The sequence below is a fragment of the Carcharodon carcharias genome, chromosome 1 (assembly GCF_017639515.1).
Source record: "Carcharodon carcharias isolate sCarCar2 chromosome 1, sCarCar2.pri, whole genome shotgun sequence".
NCBI classification, from domain to species: Eukaryota; Metazoa; Chordata; class Chondrichthyes; order Lamniformes; family Lamnidae; genus Carcharodon; species Carcharodon carcharias.
Window position 1 is genome coordinate 151,422,863 of NC_054467.1, and position 26,985 is coordinate 151,449,847.

Below are 26,985 nucleotides of genomic sequence, written 5' to 3' on the forward strand. Positions count from 1 at the left end.
ATTGAATGGCGGAGCAGGCTCGAGGGGCTGAATGGGCTAACTGCTGCTCCAATTTCTTATGTTCGTCCAAAATTACTTCACATTTTTCTACACTGAACTGCACCTACCATCAATCTCTCTGTCCTGCTAGTCTATCTAACAGTCCTGCAATTAAAGCAGCAATGAGTTAAAATAGCTAGTATTTTCCACTGCGTGCTCCCCAGACAGTGATTTTCCATCCATTCACTGTAGCAAGCAAAAAGAAAATCACAGCCTGGCAGGAACAGAAGTGGAAAATCTCCCCAAGTGTCTCCAGGGCACACAATAATTTCACTCTGTAACAAAAATTGTAAATAAATAGTAACATTCTGCTTAAAATTTATGATGTATAAATAGGAGGGGTATGTAGCTGTATCAGTATCTCCAAAGTACAGTTTTTGAAAAAGAGAACTGGGGCTGCAATAATACTGATGACCTTGAAATTAACTTTCACCTCTAATTATGGAAAACCAAATAAATCCACTTTAACCAAAGGAGAGTTCCAGATCTTGGAGCATAGGGATTGATGATTGGAGTCTGCCCATTATGGGTGGTGGCGGTGGTGGGGGGGAGGGTGCTACAGAGATACTGTTTGTAGATTTCTGGGTAGCTTAGCTTGAAGACTCTCAAACATGATGGGTTTCTGCCTAAGGTGAGCAGAAGGTGAAGGTGGCTTCAGGACCAAGGCAACACATCCTGGATGCTTTTCCGCACCTTTAGGCTGCACAGCAGCATGAATTGCTCCTCACCCGCTCCAGCTTAATGAATGGCGCAGTGTACAGCAAAACCTTCAGTGTTTTTAAATAGACAAATGATTTGGGAACATTTTTCGTAAACAAATATGCCCAATAACAGATAAAAATCAGAAACCACCTGTACTTACATTGTGCTCCTTCAGCTCTGTAGGACTATTAGAACCCAAAATTTACAGCAACTTATTTTTTCCATGTAACAGATTGTAGAAACACTCAGTTATAGATGATATATTGCGCCCTCTAATGACAAGCCTCAGTAATGCAATTCTGATAAATGAATACAATTCACCCACCGGTTTACAGAAGCAGCTGTCTCCAATCTACAAATAGGAAAACAGATTTTACAATTATTAAGTTAGAATATTCCAACTGTGTTAGTGCCTTTACGCTGGATAAACATCAAACACTCATTCCTACTACAAAAGCAACAGCCTCAAGCTTTGGAGAAATCTTTAACAGAAAACTAATAAAACGTTCAATTGGTTCCTCCTAGTCAGCATAATGACGACCTCTTTTACAATCACTATTCACTCAGCTCGGCTCAATGGATAGAACAAGAATTTGTGGCTAGCAAACCAATTAAAAATTGTAATAATTTAAAGATGGTTTAAAAGTGGGTTTACTTGGTTTTCCATAATTATAGATGGAAGTTAATTTCAAGGTTATCAGTATTACTGCAGCCCCATTTTTCTTTTTCTGAAACTGTACTTTTCCCTCGCATGCACCTTGCCAGTTGAATGGCTGGCCAAACAAGTAGTCCCAAGTTCTAGGTAATGTTCCTATTGATTCTGTCACTATAAGGTTTGTACAAATAGTCCAGTGCAACTCCCTTGCTGATTTTTCTTACCACCATCCCCCACTGCCACCCCAAAGAGGTAGAGAGGAAAAGCTCCCTTTTCCATTTTGCTCCTCTCTAAATGAACAAAAGAAGATTAAAAAATTATTACTTAATTATTGGACCAACCTTATATCTATAATATATTAAAGTTACTTGTATACATGCACTTCCTGTAAATGCAATACATGTGAAGGAGTAATTTGACAAGGAAGTATTCAATGCATGGCATGACACGAGGAAGTTCTGAGGACCTTGGCCTGTGTGTCCATAGATCCCTGAAGGCAGAGGGGCATGTTAGTGGAGTGGTGAAAAAGGCATTCGGGACACTTGCCTTTATCAATTGAGGCACAGATTACAACAGTAGGGAGGTCATGTTGGAATTATATAGAACCTTGGTGAGGCCACAGCTGGAGTACTGTGCGTAGTTCTGGTCGCCACATTATAGGAAGGATGTGATTGCACTGGAGGGGGTGCAGAGGAGATTCATCAGGATGTTGCCTGGATGAAACATTTAAGTTATGAAGAGAGGTTGGATAGACTTGGGTTGTTTTCATTGGAGCAGAGAAGACTGAGAGGTGACCTGATCGAGGTGTACAAGATTATGAGGGGCATGGACAGGGTGGATAGGGAGCAGCTGTTCCCCTTAGTTGAAGGGTCAGTCACAAGGGGGCATAAGTTCAAGGTGAGGGGCAGGAGGTTTAGGGGGGATGTGAGGGAAAACTTTTTTACCCAGAGGGTGGTAATGGTCTGGAAAGCACTGCCTGGGAGGGTGGTGGAGGCAGGTTGCCTCACATCCTTTAAAAACTACCTCGATGAGCACTTGGCACGTCATAACATTCAAGGATATGGGCCAAATGCTGGTAAATGGGATTAGGTAGGTAGGTCAGGTGTTTCTCACATGTCAATGGGCTGAAGGGCCTCTTCTGCACTGTGATTCTGTGATGTGGCATGTAAACCTGGCTCTGTCTCTAATATGAAGGTTTTTACAGCTATCAGGTAAAGCTTAAAGTTTTAGATTTTAAATTATTTAAATATGAATATAGATCTTAGAATCATCGAAGGGTACAGCACTGGAGATAATTCAGCTCATCACATCCATACTGGCTCTTTTGAAGAATAATCCAGTTAGTCCCACTCCCCCACTATTTCCCCATAATGCACAATTTTATTTTCCTTCATATATTTATCCCATTCTCTTTTGAAGGCTACCATTGAATCTGTATCAATCACCTGATCATGCAACATATTACAAATCCTAACTACACGCTATGCAAAAACTTATTACCTCATGCCACCTCTGGATCTTTTGCCATTCCCCTTAAATCTGAGACCTCTCATTATCCACCATTCGCAACACTTTCTCTTTATTTATTCTATCTAAACCCTTCATGATTTTCAATACCTTTTCAAATCAGCCTTCCCTATTCCAAGGAGAACAACTCCAGCTTCTCCAGTCTATCCACTTAACTGTAATTCCTCATCCCTAGAACCTTTCTAGTAAATCCTTTTTGGTCTCTCTCCAAAGCTTTCATATCCTTCTTAAAACGTGATGCACAGAATTGAACACATTGCTCTACCTGAGGCTGAACTTAGCTTCCTGGCTTTTGTACTCAATGCTTCTATTTACAAAGTCCTGGGTCCCATCTGCTAAATTAACTAGACCTACCACCTCCAGAAATTTGTGCACAAACACCCCCAGTCATTTCTTGCACCCCCTTTAAAATTTTACCATTTAGCATGTATTGTTTCTCTCATTCCTCCTACCAAAATGCATCACCTCACCCAGTTCTGTATTAAATTTCAACTGCAATGCATTAAATTTCAAATGAAACCCATTGCACCGGTCTGTCTGTGCCCTCTTGAAGTCTTTTAGTATTTCCTATCTGCTTACTACACTGCCAAGTTTTATTATCTTCAAATCTTGAAATTGTGCCCATCCACCCTTACTATTACCTAATTTTAAAAACTTTTAAAAAAATTGGGTGCCCTTACTTTTTTCCGCCCACAGCCATTATTCTCTATCCTCGAGACCTGGACCTTGACTTGATCCCATCCCCATGATTGGGCTGTTACTGTCACCCGTTATTCCTTGTTCTACTGGTACTCTTCACAGGGTTTCCAGCAGTAAGCTAGGAACTTATTGTTAGTTCATTAGAACAATATAAAGCTAAAAATAGGCTTTGGGGTGAGGATAGTGGGGAAACAGCAACAAGGAGGAAAGTGGAGGAGGGGACAGTGGAGGAGGATGAGAGATGAGTAGATGTTTTCCAGGTAGGAACATCTGATCATTCCCCAGGCAGTTTCCCTGTCAAGTAGATACTGTGATGCAGTCAAGGACATAATCATGCTACACTCATCATAAATTTGGGCAAAAATTGAAAGTTTAAGATTGTCTTTTGAAAGAGGCTGAGGTCTTCAAGAAAAAAACATTAATGAAGGTAGTCAAAGATGTTTTAAATGTCCTTTCATGCTATAAGTCTGGTGTCAGTTACATTCCCACTCATCCACTGCAGTATAAGATCACAGTGATTTTAACCTCCAAGCTTCAATATTACGCCACCAGCTAGCTTGTACTTGCAACAAGCAGGAAGCGAGCAAGAAATAGCTGTCACTGTGCCAATACTCTGAGTCACCCGCTGCCACTCAGCAAGAAGGTGGTTCTGAAGGGCTTATGGGACATGGAGGAGCACTCCTTCTCCTCCTGGACCGGTGAAGGAAAGTAAAAACTTACCCTGAATGATTTTCTCTGCTTATGACCTTGCTCTGACTTGATTGGCCTAATCTGAGAAGCCGCTGTGGCTTTCCAGTCAGGTGAAGTGTTACAATCATGATTGGAACTCAGTGACATCATTGGACCCCAGTCTTCATATTTAAAGGAAGTCCCGGTAAACTTCAGGTGCGTGCCTTTGCTGCCTGCTCAGAAAAATAGATTAAAGTGGAAGATGGCGGGAACCAAGTGGACCATTGGCAGCTCAGTCACCCGGTTGACTTTAACTGCCTGCCTACCCAGTTTCTGCCAGTGGGTCATAATTGACTGCTACAGAGAAGTATAGAGATAGAGAAAGTGGAATCTTTATATTTATGCAGCTGTACTTATCAAAGGAAAGCAGCATTTACTCATTTTCAAAGAATCAAATACTCGACTTGAATGTCTGTGCAGAGATCTCTAATGAACCAGCGCTGTGTACTTGAAATTGAATATTCCATTTCACCAGTACTATTAAATGCAAGGGCGGAATTGTCTGCCCCTCCTGTTCTGATGAAGAGTCATACGGATTCAAAATGTTAACTGTATTCCTCTCCGCAGATGCTGTCAGGCCTGCTGAGTTTCCCCAGAGGATTACCCTGGGTGTCTGGAATACCAGTCCAGTGACAATACCACTATGCCAGCACCTCCCCCTATGGCAAATATATCCTTCCTTAGATAAGGGGACCAAAACTGTGCACAATACTCCAGGTGAGGCCTCACCAAGGCTCTATATAACTGCAGCAAGACATCCTTACTCCTGTACTCAAATTCCCTCGCGATGAAGGCCAACATACCATTTGTCTTCCTAATTGCTTGCTGCACCTGCATGCTAGCTTTTAGAGACTCACAAACAATGACATGCAGGTCTTTTTGGACACCCTCACTTACCATCGTTTCACCATTTAAGAAATGTTCTGCCTTCTTATTTTTGCTACCAAAGTGAATAACTTAACACTTATTCACATTATATTCCATCTGCCATGTTCTAGCCATTCACTTAGCTTGTCCAAGTCCTCTCAAAGCCTCCTTGCATCCTCCTCACAACAACTTACCTAGTTTGGTGTCATCAGCAAATTTGGAAATATTACAATTAGTCTCCAAATCCAAATCATTTATAGAGATTGTGAACAGCTGGACCTAGCACAGATGCTTGTCGTGCCCCACTAGCAACAGCCTGCCATCCTGAGAATGATCCATTTATTCCTACTCTCTGCTTTCTATCTGCTAACCAGTTCTCGATCCATACTGGTATATTTCCCCCAATCCCATGCACTCTAATTTTATTTACCAACTTCCTGTGTGGGACCTTATCAAAAACCTTTTGAAAATCCAAGTACACCATATCCACTGATTCTCCTTTATCAAAGCATCCTCAAAACATCCTTAAAAAACTTCAAGTTTGTCAAACAGGATTTCCCTTTCATATACCCTTGTTGACTCTACCCAATTTTAACATTCTTTTCTAAATTTCTAGTTATCACATTCTTTATAATAGGTTCTAACATCTTCTCTACTACTGATGTCAAACTAACCAGTCTGTAGTTCTCCACTCTCCCACTTCCTTCCTTCTTAAATAGTGAGGTTACATTTGCTGCTTTCCAAAAACTGCAGCGCCTTAATATCGTTGGAAAGAAAGCTAATAGAAATTTGGGCTTACTACAAAGGTCCTGATGGAGATAAAGAAGAAGAAACAAGACAAAGCTCCAGAGCCACCCAGGAGAAGGACACTCCCACTGACAGAAGGGAGAGAGTAAGGAATGTCCTCAATCTCAGAAAGAGATCTGAACAAGATCAGGGAGATTGGTCAATGCACCTCAGAGACCATCCTTGTGAAATTTGAGACCTTGGGGAGGAGATGTAGGAGGATGTATATAATTTGGATAAAGGCTTGTAGAGAAAAGGGTTAACATCAGAAGCACATGATGCAGATGCAACACCACATGACTGACCAACAGAGATCTTCAGGAAGAAGTTTCAACCCCATGCAGAGGTCCTAATTTTATATAGTAGATGTAAATAAAGTGTAATGGTTTTAACAAACAACAGTCTCAAGCAGCTTACTTTTGGAGAAATTTTGAAGATAAGCTCCAAAGAACCCCTCTAGACCTGGAATATATGACAAAACATATAGAGCCATTGGCGCTAGCCCTATTAACAAATAGATCCATTCTCCCGATACTACAAAGGCCACTGATTTACAATTTCCATAAAAATTTAGACATAAATGGTGCCATTTGAAATCCAAAATACAGAGAAGAATCCCATAATACATTATAATAAAATCACAATTTGACCTATTCCATCACCATGAATAAATGGTGCTCATAATATATTGTATATTGTATAGAATAATATATTTTTCAATTTACCATTGAATTTTACTGCAGTAAACCAGCTGGTTGCATATTAAAAAATTCAGACCATTTGCTCTCTTTCCCATCCTAATACCATACTTTTATAAAGATCACACTCCAGTTTCATCTAGTGTTCAGTTTAAACATCATAGCCACAAAATTCGGTTCCTTAGCACCCATTATTTTGGCAGAGTGTCGTTTTGGTCCCAAAATGGTGGTTGCAGTGCAGACACTCCTATGACGAGCTACAGCAGTCGTTATTTTGGTGAGGGTGTTGGCGCCAACAGAAAGTGTCCACCAGAAGTATACAGTTCGTGACATCTATCAGTCGCTATTCTGGAGTTCAAATGCTCCAGCTAATGCCATTTCTTAAATGCACAGCTAAACACACACTCAGCAGCAGGAAGGACCTCACCCACCTAACCAACTATTTAAAGGGATAATCAACAACTTTCCGGTTAGCTGATTTATTTCTACTAGCATTTGCTGTGATTATAGAAGTGATTTGGTGGTTTGAAGTGTTCTGGAAAGTTGGTGTGGGACATGCTGATGGACCTTTTGCTGACTTCAAGGATTCGGTGTAAACCACCTGCTCAGAGACATGTATACTACTGTACGCATGCTCCTTGGACTATAGCATGACAGAAGAATGAAAGGAGAGACAGAGCAGAATAAACTGCCAGACGAGAGGTTGGAGAAGGGCTCTCCAAGAAGTAGTTATCATCCCCGGGTACTTACAGAGCAATTCACCCACCTGAATCTCAATGAGGACCAGTGCGTCAGACATCCGTTCTTCAGTAAGGATGTCCTCATGGAAATCTGCTTCTGGCTGCAACCAGTGAGGCAGTCTCGATGCAGAACTCGTATGACCTCAATTTTTAAATTCCTTTACAGGATGTGTGTGTTGCTAACTAGGCCAGCATTTATTGTTCATCCCTAATTGCCCTTGAAGGTGGGGGGTGAGCTACCTTCTTGAACCACTGCAGTCTATCTGGTGTAGGTACGCCCACGATGCTGTGAGGGAGTTCCAAAGTTTTGACCCTGCGATAGTGAAGGAATGGCAATGTAGCTCCAAGTCAAGCTTGCGTATGGCTCTGAGGGGGACTTGCAGGTGGTGATGTTCCCATGCCATGTACTGCCCTTGTCCTTCGAGATGGTATAGATCGTGGGTTTGGAATGTGTTAAAGTGGTGGTCTCCTCTACACTAGGGAGACTAAACGCAGGCCTGGTGACCGCTATGCAAAACACCTTCACTCAGTCAGCAAGCATGACCCAGACCTTCCTGTTGCTTGCCATTTCAACACACCACCCTGCTCTTATGCCCACATGTCTGTCCTTGGCCTGCTGCAATGTTCCAGTGAAGCCCAATGCAAACTGGAGGAACATCACCTCATCTTTCGATTAGGCACTTTACAGCCTTCCGGACTTAACATTAAGTTCAACAACTTCAGATCATGAGCTCTCTCCTCCCTCTTGATTTCCTTTTTAAATCCAACTTTTATTAATGAAAAAAAATATATTTAATGATTGGTTCATTTTTTATCCTTTTCCTCAACCACCACACCCCCTACCCACCTGCCACAGGGTCACCTGTCACTTGTTTTTATGTTTTGCTTTCACGAGTGCTGACCCTTGTTCTGCTATTAATACGTTCTGTTATCTGACCTTTATGCTACTATCAGCACCTTCTTTACTCTTTACCACTACCATTAACACTCCCTTTGTCTTGTGTCCATGACATCTTTGCTAATCTCTCCTTAGCTGTCATCTATTCCTGACCTTCCATCTCATTCCACCTGCTCCACTCCCTCTTAAACAATATAAAATACATCAAATACTTCTCTTTAGCTCTGAAGAAGTCATACAGATTCGAAACAACTCTGTTTCTCTCTCCACAGATGCTGCCAGACCCACTGAGTTTTTCCAGCACATCTTATTTTTATTTTATATTATATAAGGTGATAGATTGTTTTGCCCTGGACAGTGTCAAGCTTCTTGAGTGTTGTTGAAGTGAAACTCATCCATGCAAGTGAGGAGTATTCCATCACATTCCTGACTTGTGCCTTGTAGACACTGGATGGGATTTGGGGAGTGAGGAGGTGAGTTAATCGCTGCAGAATTCCCAGCCTCTGACCTGCTCTTGTAGCCACAGTATTTATATGACTAGTCCAGTTCAGTTTCTGGTTGATGGTAACACCCAGGATGTTGATAGTGGGGGATTCAGCGATGGTTATGTTATCAAATGTCAAGAGGAGATGGTTATATTCTCTCTTGGAGTTGGTCATTGCATCGGGCTGGACGACACTATTATTTAAATTGGCAGATAGAATGAAGTCGGCATGCTGCTTTCATTGGAAGCAATTGGCATGGGTTAATAGCACATTTAAACCCCCGTGTTCGTTTTCAGGGGCTGTTGAATTTTGCTGCTCTAACTCAATCATATTTGATTCACGTTAGAGTTTATGACAAAGGTTTATCTCAGGGATGGGCAATAAATGTTGGCCTAGCAAGTGACACCCACACACCGTAAAAGAATAAAAAAAAGTTTGTACAAGTTGATGCAGAACCTAACACAGTCTACATCCAAAACTGATAGGAATGTCTTCCAAATATGATGAGGGTCAGTACTAAGGGAGTTTAATATACAAATTCAGAATGCCATTTTTTCATCTTTCTGTCCTATATTTAAATGCAGTCCTGATTGTTGACAGGCCAACCTTTTCCATGTTGCATTTTTTGACCCTATAACTTAGCATTAAATTGCATTTCACTCAAAGGTCACGGAGGTAGCTGCTGGGATATAGAAGTATTGCACTGCTGTGCTAGACCTACCATTTTGAAGTTGGAGTTGCAGCACATTGTTACAACAGAGACAGCTTTCTTTCACATCCAACCAAAGCCATGCCCAATTTAGAGATTTATTCCATTCCTTGCCCAGGTACCCTTCTCATCTGCCAAAGTCATTCACAAAATTCTTCTGCCTCTCAGCCAGGAAATCTCAAATGGAAACACTCAATACACCTTGTATTTACACAGTGCCTTTAATGTAATAAAACATCCCAAGGCACTTCACAGGAACATTATAAAGCAAAATTTGACACTGAGTCACATAAGGTGATATTAAGGCAAATGACCAAAGGCTTGGTCAAAGAGCTAGGTTTTAAGGAGCATCTTAAAGGAGGAATGAGAAATGGAGAGATTAGGGAGGGAATGGAGGTCTAATGGTGCAGTAGGTAGTGTCCCTACCCCGAGCCATAAGCTCTGGGTTAGAGTCCCACCACAGCACTTGAAGGCCGCAGAAGGTGTGCTCATGGTGTGGCCAAGCTGGTTGATTGTCAATCCTTCCGATATACTTATGGCAGGAAGTAAGAGTGGGAAAGTTTCTTGTTCAGCCAGAACCATGTGGTAGCTGCATTGCAACAGCAGCCCCATTTAAAAGACTGTTACAGAAGAATTTGTGTGGTCCCTTCCAGGCTGTAATCAGGATGTTTGTATGTAAGGTATTTCCTTACCCTCAGAGTGATTTTTCCTAATTTAAACTAAATTCTAGCAGCAGGCGTTTTGGTGATTTAAAAATAAAGGGGGTTATTTATTATCACACATTTGCCCCAGAAGTTTTGAAATGTGATGTCTCATTCGCTCATCTCACTCATACTATCACACGCACACTAAGATTAGATACAGATGAAGTTAAAGCCGTAATTATAAAAGTTGAATTTTTAACTCAGTCTCTGTGTTGATGTAGGCCTGTTGTCTTCTTAGTTGAGTTCTTACTTTGGTTGGAGTGAAGGTCTTTTATGAGCAAAGGATTCTTATGAAGTGGCAAAGCCTCTTGTGGATGAAGAGTGAGGAGATTGGTTCTTGTTAGACATGGGAGCTAGAACAAGAACAGCTCTCCAGCTGTATTAGAAGACTTTCAGCCATGATGGTTCAGCTATTTCTGGTGTTTCAAATTTTTCTCCCTGCCAGATTTACTTTGTTCAGTTTGTATTATACTGCAGTCCCTGAAAGTTAGTTTCAGTCACATGACTGTAGAGTTAACACTTCTGGGGTCCAGGCCATCACGATACAATAGCAGTTGACAATGGTCATTCACTCTTATCCTTGCCCAACTTGAGCTCAAATATTCTCCTTTGTTCAATATGGCACTGGGAGACCAACAATCTAGAGATTTCATAATCCTCAAACACTTGTTCATCCTTAAACAATGAGATGTTTAAACTTCATTGGTGACTGTGAAGTACCCTTATTCAGGTCCATGGTTAACTAAATATTGGCCACAGAATCAAATACTGTCCACAGTTTAAATGTCAGTAGTCACATGTTAAGTATGCTTTCACAAAGTATGATCTCACATGTCATAATATCCAATATCTCTTGCTTGTACTGAGCATGACAAGACTCCACCCACAAGTTATTGCCACAGGTTCTATGACAAGCTTCCTTGAGGGACAGCTAGAGACAGGGAGGGAATTCCAGAGCTGACAGAAAGTAAAATATTTTTGTTTTATTTGTTTATCTCCTGTCCACCCCACCTCCTCCCTGTATGATACATTATTCACAAGCCAGGAGAACAAGTGGGGCTCTTGGTCAGCCAATGTGATTCTTTAAATTAAGCTGTTATGTTCAGAGAAAAGGCCCTATGCTTTTTCTCCCTCCTTTACTATGGTGAGATTCCATAAATACATTCAGCACCTACTCCAAGAGAGCTGTTAAAACCATCATGGAAATTAACCCGTATCAAAAATATGAAGTAATATCAATATAGGGAGCTTAGTGATTGCAGGTATAGCATTCAATTCTGCAATTTCCTGTGTAATTAGGTCCAAATCCTAGTTGTATTATTAGCAGGAGCAAAAGAGTAATGCAGGCTTTCCCCTACAAAGGAGGGAAGGGAACTGGGAGCAAAATCACTTCGATATGCAGTTTTTTTATTCACCTTAGTGAATGAATCAGGAGTGGCATTTTTAGAGTCCTAATAGAAGGCCATTTCGCCTGACCATTGGCTATGGAATGGAGCATTCAGACTGGCTGAAAGAGAGGGAGATAAAAATAAAATAGTCAATATCTCAAGAATAATACAAACCCAATAAATGAGAGAGAATTAGAATTGGTTAGAATGAATTGAATTGCCGGGGAATTATAGTGTGAAGAGGAGACAAACGCATAAACTCGCAGTCAGTCATTTATACACATAGGTGAATCATACAGCCTTCAGGATGTACTTTATTCATTAATTTTACAGTAGGCAGAAGTTTGTGAAAAGGATCAGAAATACCAGAGACACTGTCGTAATAATGGTTTTATTTAGTATGTAATGTATCTTTAAGAATAATATTTGTTAGGGAAGATAACGTGGTAACAACCAATAGGGTGCAGCGCAGGCTACCTCGGCAGTCAGTGCAGAGATAGAGTTGGAGTTGAAAGCACACGTGTAGTTGCTGCTGAATATATTGTAAATAAACTTAATGTTTCCACTCAAGAAGTGTCTGCAGATCAACTCTTACAGATAGGCAACTCGGCCACCCTACAACAAACTGGATAAGACAAGACTGAGCAGAAGAAATCAAGTTAAAAAGAAATTGGCACTGTACCTTGCCCAGTGATTGTAAATATCAAGCTCCGTTATCCTCTCTCAAAATGCCACAATTTGGGAGAATTGATCCTTTTGAACCAGCCACAGATGATTGGTTTCAATATATAGAACGCTCATGTTCTTTTTTCAAGCGCACAAGATGACGGGAAGGGGCAAGGGATCCTCGAGTACTTGTGGGAGCAAAAACTACAGATTGATTCGAAGTCTGATGGCACCCAGTGCCCCAGATTTGAAGAATTTTGATGAATTGGTGGACCTCGTGAAGGGACATTTTCAACCCAAACCCTCAGCCACAATGCAGAGGTTCAGGTTTAATTCACAAAATAGAGCCCCAGGTGAGACAAATTTGCATGGCTACATGGCAAATTTGAAGCAGCTAATGGAACACTGAGAGTTCGATACGACTCTGAACGACATACTCAGGGATTGTTTAGTGTGTGGTACGAAAGAGGACACTATTCGGAAAAGATTATTGTCTGAGGTGAATCTGGATTTCAAGAAGGCACTAGAGATAGTGCTGGCCATGGAAAGCGCTGTAAGAGATTCACAAGCAATACAGAGAGCGCAAAATGGCGCCATCCTCCACATCGGGTGGGAAACCTCAGCCGAAAGAGGCGCGAAAAAGCCAACGGGAAGCAGCTCTTGCTAGCTGAAGAATAAAGAAAAATAAGCAGCAAAATCGAAGAGTAATTTTAATAGAGGTGGAAACAAATCAATCAGTCTTTTAGTGATTGGCAGTTTAAAAAATCGAATGCTACTATTGTCACAGAAATGGACGTATGACAAGTCAGTGCAAGGAAAGATTCAAGCAGGCTTGTAAACAAAGGAAGAAGCCCAATGAAATCTACAATGTAGAAGAGCCTGAAACAACAAATTCTAACATTTACTCATTGCTTAATCTGAAAGTTCGAAAGACAGAACCAATATTTGTCACAGTGAAAGTAAATGGCAAACCTGTTAAAATGGAAGTAGACACGGGAGCTTCCACTACAGTAACTGGGGAACAGACTTTCAGTTATTTCAATTATGGTGAACATCAATTAAGCTTGGAACATATAACTACCAAGCTAAAAATGTACACATTCAAGTGAAAGGCATAAGCAGAGAAGCCAATTGACACAGCTACCCACGATGGTGCAAGCAAGTGAAGGGCCAAGCCTCCTTGGGCGAGATTGGTTAAAGGAGATTAAGTTAGACTGGTCTGAAATCTTCCAGTTGAGAGCAAGTGGGCTTCCAGAGCTACTTATAAAGTATGCCACCATCTTCAAGGACGAACAGGGAAAAATCCAGGGCCTGCAGGCCAAGATTTGTGTGGATCTGAAAGCAACCCCTAGCTTCATGAAGGCGAGACCTGTGCCATGCGTCCTGAGAGAAAAAGTCGACGCTGAGCGGAACAGGCTAGAGAAATTGGGTATTATACAAGCTGTTCAGTTCTCAGATTGGGCAGCATTCATAGTCCCCGTCCTTAAACCCGACCAAAGCATCTGAATTTGTGGGGACTATAAACTAACGGCTAACAAAGTAGCCAAACTGGACAGGGATCCCATTCCAAAAATCGAAGACCTGTATGCCAAGCTGGCAGGAGGGACAACATGTACAAAGCTTGACATGAGCTACGCTTATCAACAAGGGTCATGAGGACTCGAAACGTCAACTCTTTTCTTCTCCGCCGATGCTGCCAGACCTGCTGAGTTTTTCCAGGTAATTCTGTTTTTGTTTTGAATTACATAATGCCTCCCAGAAATTTGTCACTACTAATATGCACAAAGGGTTGTACCAAAATACACAATTGCCTTTTGGCGTCTCCTCCACTTGTGAAAGCCACAAGAGAGGCACCTACGCCAAAGAATGCCTCAGAGCTCAAATCATTCCTAGGAACTATTATGGGCGGTTCTTACCCAATTTGTCTATGGTGCTAGCCCCTTGCATTCTCTACTCAAAAAGAACCAACGTTGGTCTTGGTAGGTGCCTCAGAAAGGAGCTTCGTAAAGGTTAATAAATTGTTGTACTCATCCAATCTATTAGTGCATTATGACCAGACGAAAGAATTGGTGCCGACATGTGATGCATTTCCCTATGGAGTGGGAGCAGTGCTATCCCATCAGATGGATGAAACGGCCAATACATATCAAGAGTGCTTACCACAGCGGAAAAGGGAAAAGAATGCCTGTCCACCATCTTTGGTATCAAGAAATTTCACCAGTACGTATACAGCTGCCGTTTCACAATCATTCCAGACCACAGGCCATCATTAGGTTTGTTTAGTGAGGAAAAGGCTAATCTACCCATAGCGTCAGCAAGGCTACAATGATGGACCTTAATTCTGGAAGCATATGAATACACTTTCGTACATAGACCTGGCAATCAAATCGCAAACGCTGATGCCCTTAGTTGTACACAAGAAAATGATGAGCACCTCCCAGTTCCACAGGAACTTGTTTTACTGTTAAATTTCTTAGATTCCTTGCCGGTATGTGCTCGACAGTGCAGAGACTGGACAACCTGGGACCCAGTCCAATCTCAAGTACGAGAACAAGTGCTAAAGGGTTGGTCCCAGGAGCCCGTATCTGATGTAATGAAACTGTACTTCAACCGGAGACATGAAATAACCAATCAGGATGGCATCCTATTGTGGGGTGCACAAGTGATAGTTCCTCCAAAGGGAAGGGAGCCACTTTTAGTTGAACTACACAGTGCCCATTCAGGAATTTCCCAAATGAAGACCATAGCACGCAGCTATCTATGATGGCCAGGGATGGATGGCGAAATAGAGAGTTTAGTAAAGCACTGCGTGCAATGTCAGCAGCCGCAAAAGTTGCTAGCGACAGCTCCATTAAACCCATGGGAGTGGCCAGGTAGACCCTGGGTGTGGTTACACATTGGCTACGTTGGGCCTTTCCTGGGAACAATATTTCTGATCATTATCAATGCCCATTTAAAATGGCTGGACGTACATGAGGTGAAGTCACCCACGTTGGGCACTACAATTGAGAAACCATGCCAGAGTTTTGCCATTCACGGAGTACCAGAAGTCGTCTTTTCCGATTACAGTATAACATTTACGAGTGCTGAGTTTCAATGGTTTATCAGCCTCAACAGTATCACTCATGTGAAGACAGCACTGTACCATCTTTCCTCAAACGGACTGGCCAAAAGGGCGGTTTAAACATTCAAGACAGGCATGAAAAATCTAACTGGTGATTCCTTGGCAACCGAGCCAGCACACTTTCTTTTTCATTACAGGACCATCCCTCACACAACAACAGGTGTCACACCTGCGGAGTTATTGTTGAAACGCCATCTCAGGACGAGATTGAGCTTAATAATGTCGAGTTTAGAGGAGAATGTGGAAAGGGGTCAGGGAAGCCAGAAAACTAGACACGACTGGCACAGTCGTGAGAGGAAATTTACCATGCAAGAGCCTGTTTATGTGAAAAACTTCGGGGAAGGTCCAAAGTGGTTACCGGGTGAAATAAGTGTGGTGACTGGATCTCTATCTTACCACTTTAACGGCTGGAGAGGCTGGATCATCCGTAAACATGTGGACCATTTAAGGAAGAAAGAGACAAATCATCAAGATATGGTTCCACCAGTGACCATGGCCGGGTCTGTGTTTCCTGTTCAGGATGCTCAACACAGGACTGACATGTCTGATGTTCCTGTAAGAATTGAGGATGCAGAACTGCAAGTGCCCACCGAAGCACCTGATGTTCAGGCAACTCCAGAAAAGGAGGTTCCTGACAAAGAACTTGCAGTTGTGAAGCTGCGATGTTCCACACGTACCAGGAAACCACCTGAAAGACTGAACTTGTAAATTCCTTACCCAGTGTAAATATTATGTTGCTTGAAAAGTATATACTTGTAAATATAAAATGTATAGCTGAGTTAAAGGGGGAGGGGTGTAGTGATTATGGTTTTATTTAGTGTGTTATGCAGCGTTAAGAATAATACTTGTTAGGGAAGATAACATGATCTGTATTAACCAATAGGAGAGCAGCGTGAGCTACCTCAGCAGTCAATGTAGAGATAGAGTTGGAGCTGAAAGCACACGTGTAGTTGCTGCTGAGTATACTGTAAATAAACTTAATGGTTCCACTCAAGAAGTGTCTGCAGATCAACTCTTAGAAATAGGTAACTCGGCCACCCTGCAACAGACACATGTGTACGTTACTGCATAAACAGGAAATAGTTTGATGCTCATTAGTTAAGAACATTTTCCTTAAGGAAATCAAACCAAGTAACCCGTAAAAATAAACCCTTAATTAAGTAGCACCAGGTCCCATATTAATTGTATCTCTATTTACTAAAGCATAATACTTTTATGACAAGTGATTTTGTTACTTCATGTCTAATAATAATCTCACAATTGTACTTATAGTACTCAATTTTAGGACTCCCATTTTCTGGAGATTCCCAATGCTTTTATCCCAGGCAAGGTGCTAGAGAGACACTTCAATGAAAATTGGCACAACATTTCCTTTTAAAACATGGTATGAAACAACGGACTTGTACTCGTAAATGCTGCAATTTTATTTTTAAAATCTCTAAACAAAATGTATCCAAGAGATTTAAAGTGCTAGGATCACCATTACAGGACTATTTTGGCTCACATTAGCACTTACTGGCTAAAATCCAACAAAAGCAAATTATGAAAAGTAATTATGATTTTACACCAGCAAAACAACACAAAGAATACAGGATTAAACAATTTAAAGCTGTGCCGTTGCACTTCATGGTTCAAACTGTGACTAACACCGCAATTTGTCCTCCGAGGCAAAAGATGGCGCAACAATCTAAGCCAGTGATTTCAGACACTGACCTTCACTTCAGAAAAACAACTTATAGTTCAGCTCTAATGATGCTCGATAACCTCTTTGTCCAGCAGCTGCAAGAATCATAAGTAGAATAAGTTCTGAAAGTGTAATGCAGTCTCCAGCGTGCTGGAGCAGCATTGTTCAGATAGTGGGGTTCTTACCATGACCTTTGGCTCACATGTTGGTCTGACCATGAAAACAGCACTGCTGTAGGACATCCCTAACAAAAGGAATGATATTCAGTTTTCACTAGTTTTTCACCCTCCTTGAAGGAATACTCTTAATATTGTTCAGCTTAAACAAACCCTGAGATTCAGCACTTTGGTCTGAAGCAAATCCGTTATTTCTGTCATCTGACACTGCTGCCAATAATATCGATGACTGTAGGTACAGTAGAACTCAAACAATTTAAAATCTAAACAGAATAAAGCCTACTTCACTTAATGTTACTGTGCAACACTGAATATCTGAGCACTGTTTTTAATAATAGGTTCTAAAAACAGAGGTCAGCTGCTGAGGCCAGCTGTCTCCTGGGATTTCACTGGTACATCTTATACTTCACAACTGAAAAGAACACTAGGTCTTAAAATCTCTGCCAGAAGAAACAAACAGATTGGAGCTTTCACAGCACAGTCTGGCTTCTTTCAAAAAAAAAGGACATTATACTTTTTAAAATCTCCTTTGGAAAAATACATTTCAGCTATTTCTAAGCTATAAGGCATTGCATAGAGGTTTACTATTCTCGGAAGGGAGCCAAAACTGAAACTTTGGTATCAAAAATGATATCTTTGTAGCATACATTTCATTTTAGTTAATGGGACCATCAACTGCATTCATTGTGCAGCTTCTGTGAAAATTCCCTAGTGGAAAACACAGAGGGAAATCTTACCAAGTACTAGAACTAAGTACACTTACACAGCCTCACCCACACTTCCCATTCCATGTCTTGACCATCCTCAGCTGCATTATCAATGACCGCTTCTCCTTCCATCCATAAACTCACAAGTTGGGCTGTCCATTGACAATTATAAAGTCCTCAGCTTCATTCGCAAATACTGCGGTAACGATTCAGCCCATGTCAGCCGATAGAAGAATCAGCACAACATCCAGATTTGGTTACATCAAGTAGCAGAAAATATTTGTGCCACTTTTTTCTAGGTCATTGCCATCTCAAACCAGTGAAAGCCCAGCCATTTATCCTCTGATCTACAATGGCACCGCCAATGCTGAACTCCCATCAACAATATCTTTGGGGTGGGTTAGGGGCAGCAGACACCACTGACCAAAAACTTAACCGGACTAGCCATATCAACACTCTGACTATAAGAGCAGGGCACTGTGCAATAAATAGGTCATGTCCTAATCCCTCAAAACCTCCTTACCAGCTACATATGATGAAACACTCACCAGGATGGATGTAGCTACAACATCCAAGAAGCACAAAACCATCCAGGACAGAGCTGTTTTATAATTTTTGCCTGAGTGCCACTGATCTCAGTAGTCACTCCCTCCACAACCAAAGTACTTTTGCTGCTGTTTGTACAATCCACTGCAGCAATTTAGGAATGATACTTCGACATCATCTCCCTCCCAGAGACCTTTAGCACCAGGAATAACAAGAGCAGGAATGTCATGGGAACACCATTACCTCCAAATGATGCACCATCCAAACCTGGACATTACAGCTGTTCTTTTGTCACTGGCTCAATACCCTGAAATTTCCTATCTACCATCAGCTGGACTGCAGCAGTTCAAGGAGAAGACGATCTTCTCAAGGCTGCAGATAGACAATAAACATAGCCTTGCCAGTATTAGTTATATTCCAAGAACAAAAACAGTCCCTTTTAAAATGTATCTACAACAATCTGCAACTAGCCTTTTATAAAATTAACAATCATAACTACCTCAAATTGCATTACACTTTGTGATTGGAACATTTAAATGTTTAGCTCTGCTTTAGGCTGCCATTGACTCATTCTAAAGGTCATAAGTTAAACACAACAAGAGCAGGAAGAAGCTTTGATAACTAACTATTTAAAGTGAAGTAATGATATAACTGTCAATTCTGAAAGAAGCCACTGAACCAAATGTGTGGGGAAACTCACTTGGTACAAATTTGCATATGAAGCCCATGTTTATTTTGAGTGGTTTTGCTTGTTCCATGTAAAGAAAAGGCCATTAAATGCTCATCTGGTGCCTCCATATCAAATTCATTCGGTATTTAGGTAAATCACAAATTTTTTTTGCAGTATTTAATGAGCGGGATTTTTAAAGGGCATATAACAAACAGAAACATAGAAACGTAGAAAATAGGACGAGTAGGCCACTCGGCCCTTCAAGCCTGCTCCGCCATTCATTATGATCATGGTTGATCATCCAACTCAATTGCCTGCTCCTGCTTTCTCCCCATATCCTTTGATCCCTTTCGCCCCAAGATCTATATCTAACTCCTTCTTGAAAACATACGATATTTTGGCCTCAAATACTTTCTGTGGTAGCGAATTCCACAGGCTCACCGCTCTCTGGGTGAAGAAATTTCTCATCTCAGTCCTAAATGGTCTACGCCGTATCCTCAGACTGTGACCCCTGGTTCTGGACTCCCCCACCATCGGGAACATCCTTCCTGCATTTACCCTGTCTAGTCCTGTTAGAATTTTATAGGTTCCTATGAGATACCCCCTCATTCTTCTGAACTCCAGTGAATATAATCCTAATCGACCCAATTTCTCCTCATATGTCAGTCCCGCCATCCCAGGAATCAGTCTGATAAGCCTTTACTGCACTCCCTCTATAGCAAGAACATCCTTCCTCATCTAAGAAAACTGCACATAATATTCCAGGTGTGGTCTCACCAAGGCCCTGTATAATTTCAGCAAGACATCCCTGATCCTGTATTCAAATCCTCTCGTTATAAAGGTCAACATACCATTTGCCTTCTTTACCGCCTGCTGCACCTACATGCTTACCTTCAGCGACTGGTGTACGAGGACACCCAGGTCTCATTGCACATTCCCCTCTCTCAACTTATAGCCATTCAGATAATAATCTGCCTTCCTGTTTTTGCTACCAAAGTGGATAACCTCATATTTATCCGCATTATACTGCATCTGCCATGCAGTTGCCCACACACTCATCTTGTCCAAATCACACTGAAGCATCTCTGCATCCTTCTCACAGCTCACCCTCCCACCCAGCTTTGTCATCTGCAAATTTGGAGATATTACATTTAGTTCCCTCATCTAAATCATTAATATGTATTGTGAATAGCTGGGATCCCAGCACTGATCCATGTGGTACCCCACTAGTCACTGCCTGCCATTTGGAAAAAGACCTGTTTATTTCTACTCTTTGTTTCCTGTCTGCCAACCAGTGTTCTATCCATCTCAATACACTACCCCCAATCCCATGTGCTTTAATTTTACACGCCAATCTCTTATGTGGGACTTTGCCGAAAATCTTGTGAAAGTCCAAATAAACCACATCCACTGGCTCCCCCTCATCAACTCTACTAGTTACATCCTTGAAATATTCCAGTAGATTTGTCAAGCAAGGTTCCCCTTTCGTAAATCCATGCTGTCTCTGTCCAATTCTGCCACTGTTTTCCAAGTGCTCAGGTAAGGACAGCTCCTTCTACATATTTTTGTAATTTCTACTGCTTCTGAGAATTCCACTGCAAGTCATTTCTGGATAAGTCTGCAGCCATTAGTTTTCAAATGTTGACCCTTTAGCATGAGGCTAACATGTATCGTTGAGGGAAATATGATGGCTATGAGCATTTGCATGAAAACCCAAAAGGAGCTCAAAAATTGATCTGAATAACTGCAAAATGGGGCAGGGCAGGATTGGGTCAAATGTTAAAACATTAGAAAACCTGAATCTGAATCCCAAGCTATCCACTTCAGGTTTTAATTGTAACAGAATGGAGATGTGGGTAACCAATGCACTCCCAGGAGTTGGGCTGGAAATTTGAACTTTTTTTTCTTTACTCATGGGATGTGGGTATCACTGGCAAGGCCAGCATTTGTTGCTCGTCCCTTATTGCCCTTGAAAAGAGGGCAGTTAAGAGTCAACTACATCGCTGTGGATCTGGAGTCATACGGAGGCCAGGCCAGGTAAGGATGGCAGATTTCCTGATTTTCCACATTACCAGATGGTATTTTAACAACATTCAATGCTTACTAAGATTAGCTTCATAATTCCAGATTTATTAACTGAATTCAGTGCTATGATGGGATCTGAACCCATGTCCCCAGAGCATTAACCTGGATCTCTGGATTACTAGTCCAGCAACATTACCACTCTGCCACCATCTCCCAAAAGAAACAGGAGCAGGTGTAGGCCTTCGAGCATGCTCTGCCTTTGAACAAGATCACAACTAATCTTCTTCCTCAACTTCACCTTCCCACGCTATCCCATGTCTTGTTATGAAGTCGCATTTCTCATATTTAAACACCTTTTTAAACATAACCCTTGTCGGCTGAGTTTCCTGGGCCTCGGAAACCCCAGGAACTAAAGGACTGCTGAATCCAGGAGGTAAGTGCTTTTCTGCTCACTGGCTGGATCCAGTTTACCTAGTTCACCAAAACTGCACACAATTGGACAGCTCCCAATTAACCCTACCAATCTCACTCCAACCCTTCCGATCTCCTAAATGAGACCTCCAACTTACCTATTTCCCCCCTCCACTGTACCCCACCCCCCACTCCTGGACTCCAGCCTCTGCTTGTTCCTCTGACCTTCCATCACCCCCTGACCCTGGACCCCAATACTTGCTGTGGCCTCCGATCTCACTACCCCTCACCTCTCACCCTAATCTTCCCTCTGGCCTTCTTCAATCATCCTCCCCCACACACTCATCCTCTCCCTGTCTTTCTGACACCTCTCTCCCTCTTCTCTGCTCCCATGGTGCTGATGGCCTACTGAACCGACAGCCAGCTAGCCTCTAAATCTGCCTGGCTACAACCAGGAAACAGAGTATGAAAAAAAGCTAATCATTTCCTGTCATTAACTTCAGCAGGAACTTTCCTCACGTTAAAGCAGCACTCCCACCACTGGCACCCTGACCCACCCCCAACCCCCCCAGCCCACCCCGGTTCCATTTCTTCTCCACTTAAGTGTGGAAACACAGCCCACTGTGTTTTAAGGGGAAATGCTGCTGCAATACAAGTGAAACAGGTATTATTATTTGGCATTACCATTTGTTAACATAATGGAAAATCACATGCAGATCTCCCTCCCTCTCCCCATATTGTGCAGTGTAGTCGAAAAGCTGACAGTGAAGATCGAAGTGAATTACTTTTCTGTGTGCCTCACTTCAAAGATTTGAGTATATGACCTAGGCTGACACTTCAATGAATTTCTGAAGAAGTGATTCACTGTCTTTTGGACAAGGAGTTAATCCAAGGACCCCACTCAGGTGAACATAAAAGATCCCATGACACTATTCATAGACAACATTTATCCCTCAATCAACATGAAAACAAAACAGACCAACTGGTTGTTTATCATGTTGCTGTATGTAGGTCATCGCTATGAGCAAAATAGGCTGTTGTGTTTCCTACATTAAACAGTAATTTCACTGGCTGAAAGGCGCTATATAAATGTAAATTTTTTCTTTTAGTATTTCCTTTATTGCCAGGCAAAATATTTCCTGTAAGTAGTTATCTTTCTATTTTCTACAGTATAAATCAGGTTTAACTTCTCCAAAATCAACAGGAAATGTAACCATAACAAGAGACGTATTATTTTATCAGTTTTCATTTACATTTTAATGCTTTGAAAACATTTGCTGAAAAGTACAGGCAAATATTTATATGAGAAATTTTACTGGAAGTTGGTGATAAGATAGAAAACCTCTGTAGTGCCCTGCAGCTTTCCAGACACCGCTTCGTTAATAGTATCTGATTAAGGAACTGCTTTTTGCAGAAGCTATTTTCTTCTTTCCCTCAGATGCCTGCATGTCAGTCTACTTTAGTGAAGTAACTATTGTAAAGTTTCTGACAAATGCAATTCTACAATTGGGTCAACAGCAGCACTACTCTGCATGGAAATGAGACTGATGGAATGCCAGCTTCTCCCATTAGGATGTTCTAGCCAGTTTCCAACAGTAAATATATTGTCAGAATCAGACAGCAGGTCTACTCTGCATGAAAGGGAGGACCTGATAAAGTGCCAATTGCTCCCACTACGATATACTGTCTAGCAGTCAGAATAAAAAAATTGACAAAACTCATTAAACACACATTCAATCACAGCTCGTTTAGCTCAGTGATTGAATAAGGCATCCCAAGTGCTTAACCGTGGAAAGTTGAGCTCAACCAAGGATAAGGTCTTAATAATGCAGTGACATCACATTGGAACTAACATATGACATTGGCAGTAGGCTATATACAGCACTAAAATAATACAGCTGGAACAGAAAATTACTTGCCCTCATCCTCTCATGGTTTGATAGTTCTATAAGCATTGGCTGACCTTCAGCACCTTGCTCAAATGTATATTAAAATTGGAACGATACAGAGAAGATTAGCATGGCCCCTGCACAAGGTTGACACGCAAATTCGTGAAGCGTTCCATATTTCAGACTTACAAAACATTTCATGGGTAAGCCAGCAGTGCATCAGTACTGGTATCTATCAATATGAACATCACCTGAATTCTGTGTGTACCTTTCCAGCAGAGGTCACTAGATCATGATCAGGAGTGAGAATCCTAGCTCATTTTTCTCCTCACTAATCCAGGAGCACCAAAGTTGACTGTAGTAGCCACAACCAATGCGACAGCCATAGCTAAGACCAGCTAATTTGAATTTGGGAGCTGGTGCTCAGTTCTACACTGGGCTGTCAGGACAGGTCAAAAGCATTTTTATTAAAAGATTGTGCATATTGTCAATTGACCAAATTGAGGGACATGCTGTAAGTCTGAGACTCTTCATGCAATATCTACTACCCACAGCAGAAAAGCTGATAGTCCAGATAAAAGTGGGTATCCCTTTTGATCCTTGATGTTCTTTGTTTAATCCAATAGGGAACAAAATTGGACTTGGGCTCATTTCATTGGCTGAAAAAGGGGCATAAAAGACCAATTTCATTGGGCTATGTCACGTGCCCCCAAAATGTCCAACCCTGTAATGGTTTGGATGATTTTGTGTGCGTCCCTGATGTCTGCCTAAAATAAGCTTCAGGTGCATTGCACGTGTTAATGAGGGGCCTAATTCAGGCTCGATGACCGGTCTGGATTCAGTCCTGCTCTGTTCAGCATTACTTGGCTCACACAGGGTCCAATCAATGGCATTTCAAGGGACCGCTGGAGACTACCACCAAAAGGTAAATTGTTTTAAAGATACTGACCTGAAAGTGCAGCCAGAAGGAGAAACAGTGTTCCTTTTGTCTTTTTAGCACCGCTGTTGATTGCTGTAGATCTGTGCTCAACACTTCTCCTCGTTTCCCTTCTCCCACTCAGGACTTAGCTTAGGACCAACCTAAACTGGAGGGCACCAAAGTAGCGAGCTGCTCCAGGAGGCATAACAGTTACTGGCAGCTCACCTGAATTATTAAGATGATGATCAGTTTTGGGTGGTCCTTGTGTGGGCAGTTTCTGATGCAAGGAACATGTGTTTTAGCTGGTTTGTGCACAAATAAATGCATAGATTTATCCTTTATTACATCTACCAGTCAGTGAGCTTGCCGGGGTGGTCACAGTAGAGTTAATTATTTGCAAGCTCTGTTTTTTCAAAATTGCTGTACCAAGGTAATCCTTTTGTTATTAAATCTGAACCCCAAAAGCATAATCTCAGACAGGTGTTACATATGGAGCTCACTTGGTGTTTTTCATCTATAATCTGCATTTGTTCAAAGTTCTTAGGTCACCTTGTCTTCTCCATGGCCATAAATTTCAGTGACTTTTGTTGGCTTGTAACTTAAATAACTGTATGGAATTCTCTAGTCAACAGTCTCAAAGCTACAATTTCAAATTTAAATGCATGACCTAGTGAATTCAACACTACCTCTTGCTGAGTATTTTTGACCAAAGGGACTAAGTAGCTCACCTTACAATTTCCTGGCTAGAATTAATAAGTTACAACTGTGGTTGCACCGTCAATAAACTGAATAAAATATATTAACTGTTAACCTCCCAATCTTCAATAAAAAGTACATTACTGTTACAAGGTGTCAATGACAAAGTACAGATACCTTAATTGACAGATGCAGAAGTTCAAGCCAAGAACAAGCTAGGTAAGTTTTGAAACTGAAAAATTTATTGGTGCAGGAATCAATGCTTGTCGGGAGACTGTGGAACATATGTTAGCAAGCTCGAGGGTAAAAATCCAAAACTGCAAAAGCTTTTTTCCCCCTCTTTGGTCTTCAGTTTTTCTTGCAAGATTAAAATTTCTGAAAATCAGATAAGCAACCTTGTCCAATGACATGTCAAGCCCTTTGAAATATAGCTAAAAATTCAATGATATAGATAATGTTTTTAGATAAGAGCTGAACAGACTTGGGGGAAGAACTGCCCGAGTTGTAAAGACAATGAGTTTCTAGGTATTTGAGAGTTTTCTAGAACAATATGCTTAGAATTAACATGGAACACAGCATCTTCGTCTTGACAATTTAAATTGGGCTAGCGTCCACAGCTTTTTGGGGAGCAAGTTCTAGATTTCCACTTTCCCTTTCTGTGGAAAAGTCCTTCCTGATTTCACTCCTGACAGGCCTCACCTCTAATTGTAAGATTTTGCCCCCTTGTTCTGGATTTCCCACCAGAGGAAATAGTTTCTCTGTATCTACCCTTTCAAATCCATTTATCATTTTAAGCACCTCAATTAGATAACTCTTCAATTGCTAAACTTGAAAGAATACCAGCTAAGTTTATGCAACCAATCTTCATAAATGAATCCTAAGCCCTGAAATCACTCTGGTGAAAAATATCAATTCAAAATTTACGTTTTACTATTATGAATCTGGTGCATCTTGTTCTATTCTCACAATACATTCTTATTTCACGCCTTGCCCGAGGAACCAAGATACGAGCGTCCCATGCTTAGGCCCAGCCACACCTCAAACCAAGACATAAGTGCTCCTCGAAGATTCCCAACCCTACCAACATTGACGATGAGTGACATGGCTTGCCATCCTGCTACTTGTCATGCAATGCTAATGTTACCAAGCCAATGCAAGGTGAAACATTTTTGCATTGTGATGACCTTTGACCAGGGCTAGAACCACACAAGTCTGTCACATTAGATCTCTGGAGAAGAGGGCAAAGTAAATTGCAAGAATGCTGTCATTGGAATGTATGGTGATGGCAAGTCTCCTCTCCCAGATGCACAAGGCTGTGACAACCTTTGACCAGGGCTGGCACCCCACAAATCTGTCATGTTAGATCTCTCGAGGAGAGGGCAAGGCAAATTGCAAGAATGCTGCCATTGGAATGTGTGGTGATGGCAAGTCTGCTCTTCCAGATGCACAAGGCTGTGATGTCAATGCGATTGCACAGATAGTAGCGAGGGCTGCTGGGGGGAGTGGGAGGAGGGGGGTGGTGGCAGGAGGAAAATGGGGAGGGAGTAGTGACATCTCAGGTGGCACTGATGTTGGTCAATTCAAAGGTCTGAGTATGTGCTGCCCGTGAGCCATTGATTGTCTGCAGGCAGAGTACTGGGATAGGTTTGGAGGGGAGCAGTTAAGAATGAGGATGATGTGCTCGACTTCATCTCATGACTACCTTGTGCTTCTTTCACAGGTCCAGGCACTGCCCACCCCGAAGAGAGGAGTCAAGTTTTGGACACCAGGAGTAAGGGGATGTGTCCGAGGATGCACCAACAGAGCTATCTGACTCAGCAGACACCAACCCAGAGACTTGTACTCC

General features: G+C 41.7%; 1 protein-coding gene and 1 pseudogene across 1 annotated transcript in view; one reads left to right on the forward strand and one right to left on the reverse strand.

The window, feature by feature from the left end:
- Window positions 1-26,985, reverse strand: part of scfd2 (sec1 family domain containing 2) — a 363,585-nt gene that overhangs the window by 111,923 nt on the left and 224,677 nt on the right. The gene's annotated exons all lie outside the window — the stretch shown is intronic.
- On the forward strand, window positions 23,606-23,706 carry LOC121285790 (annotated as a pseudogene).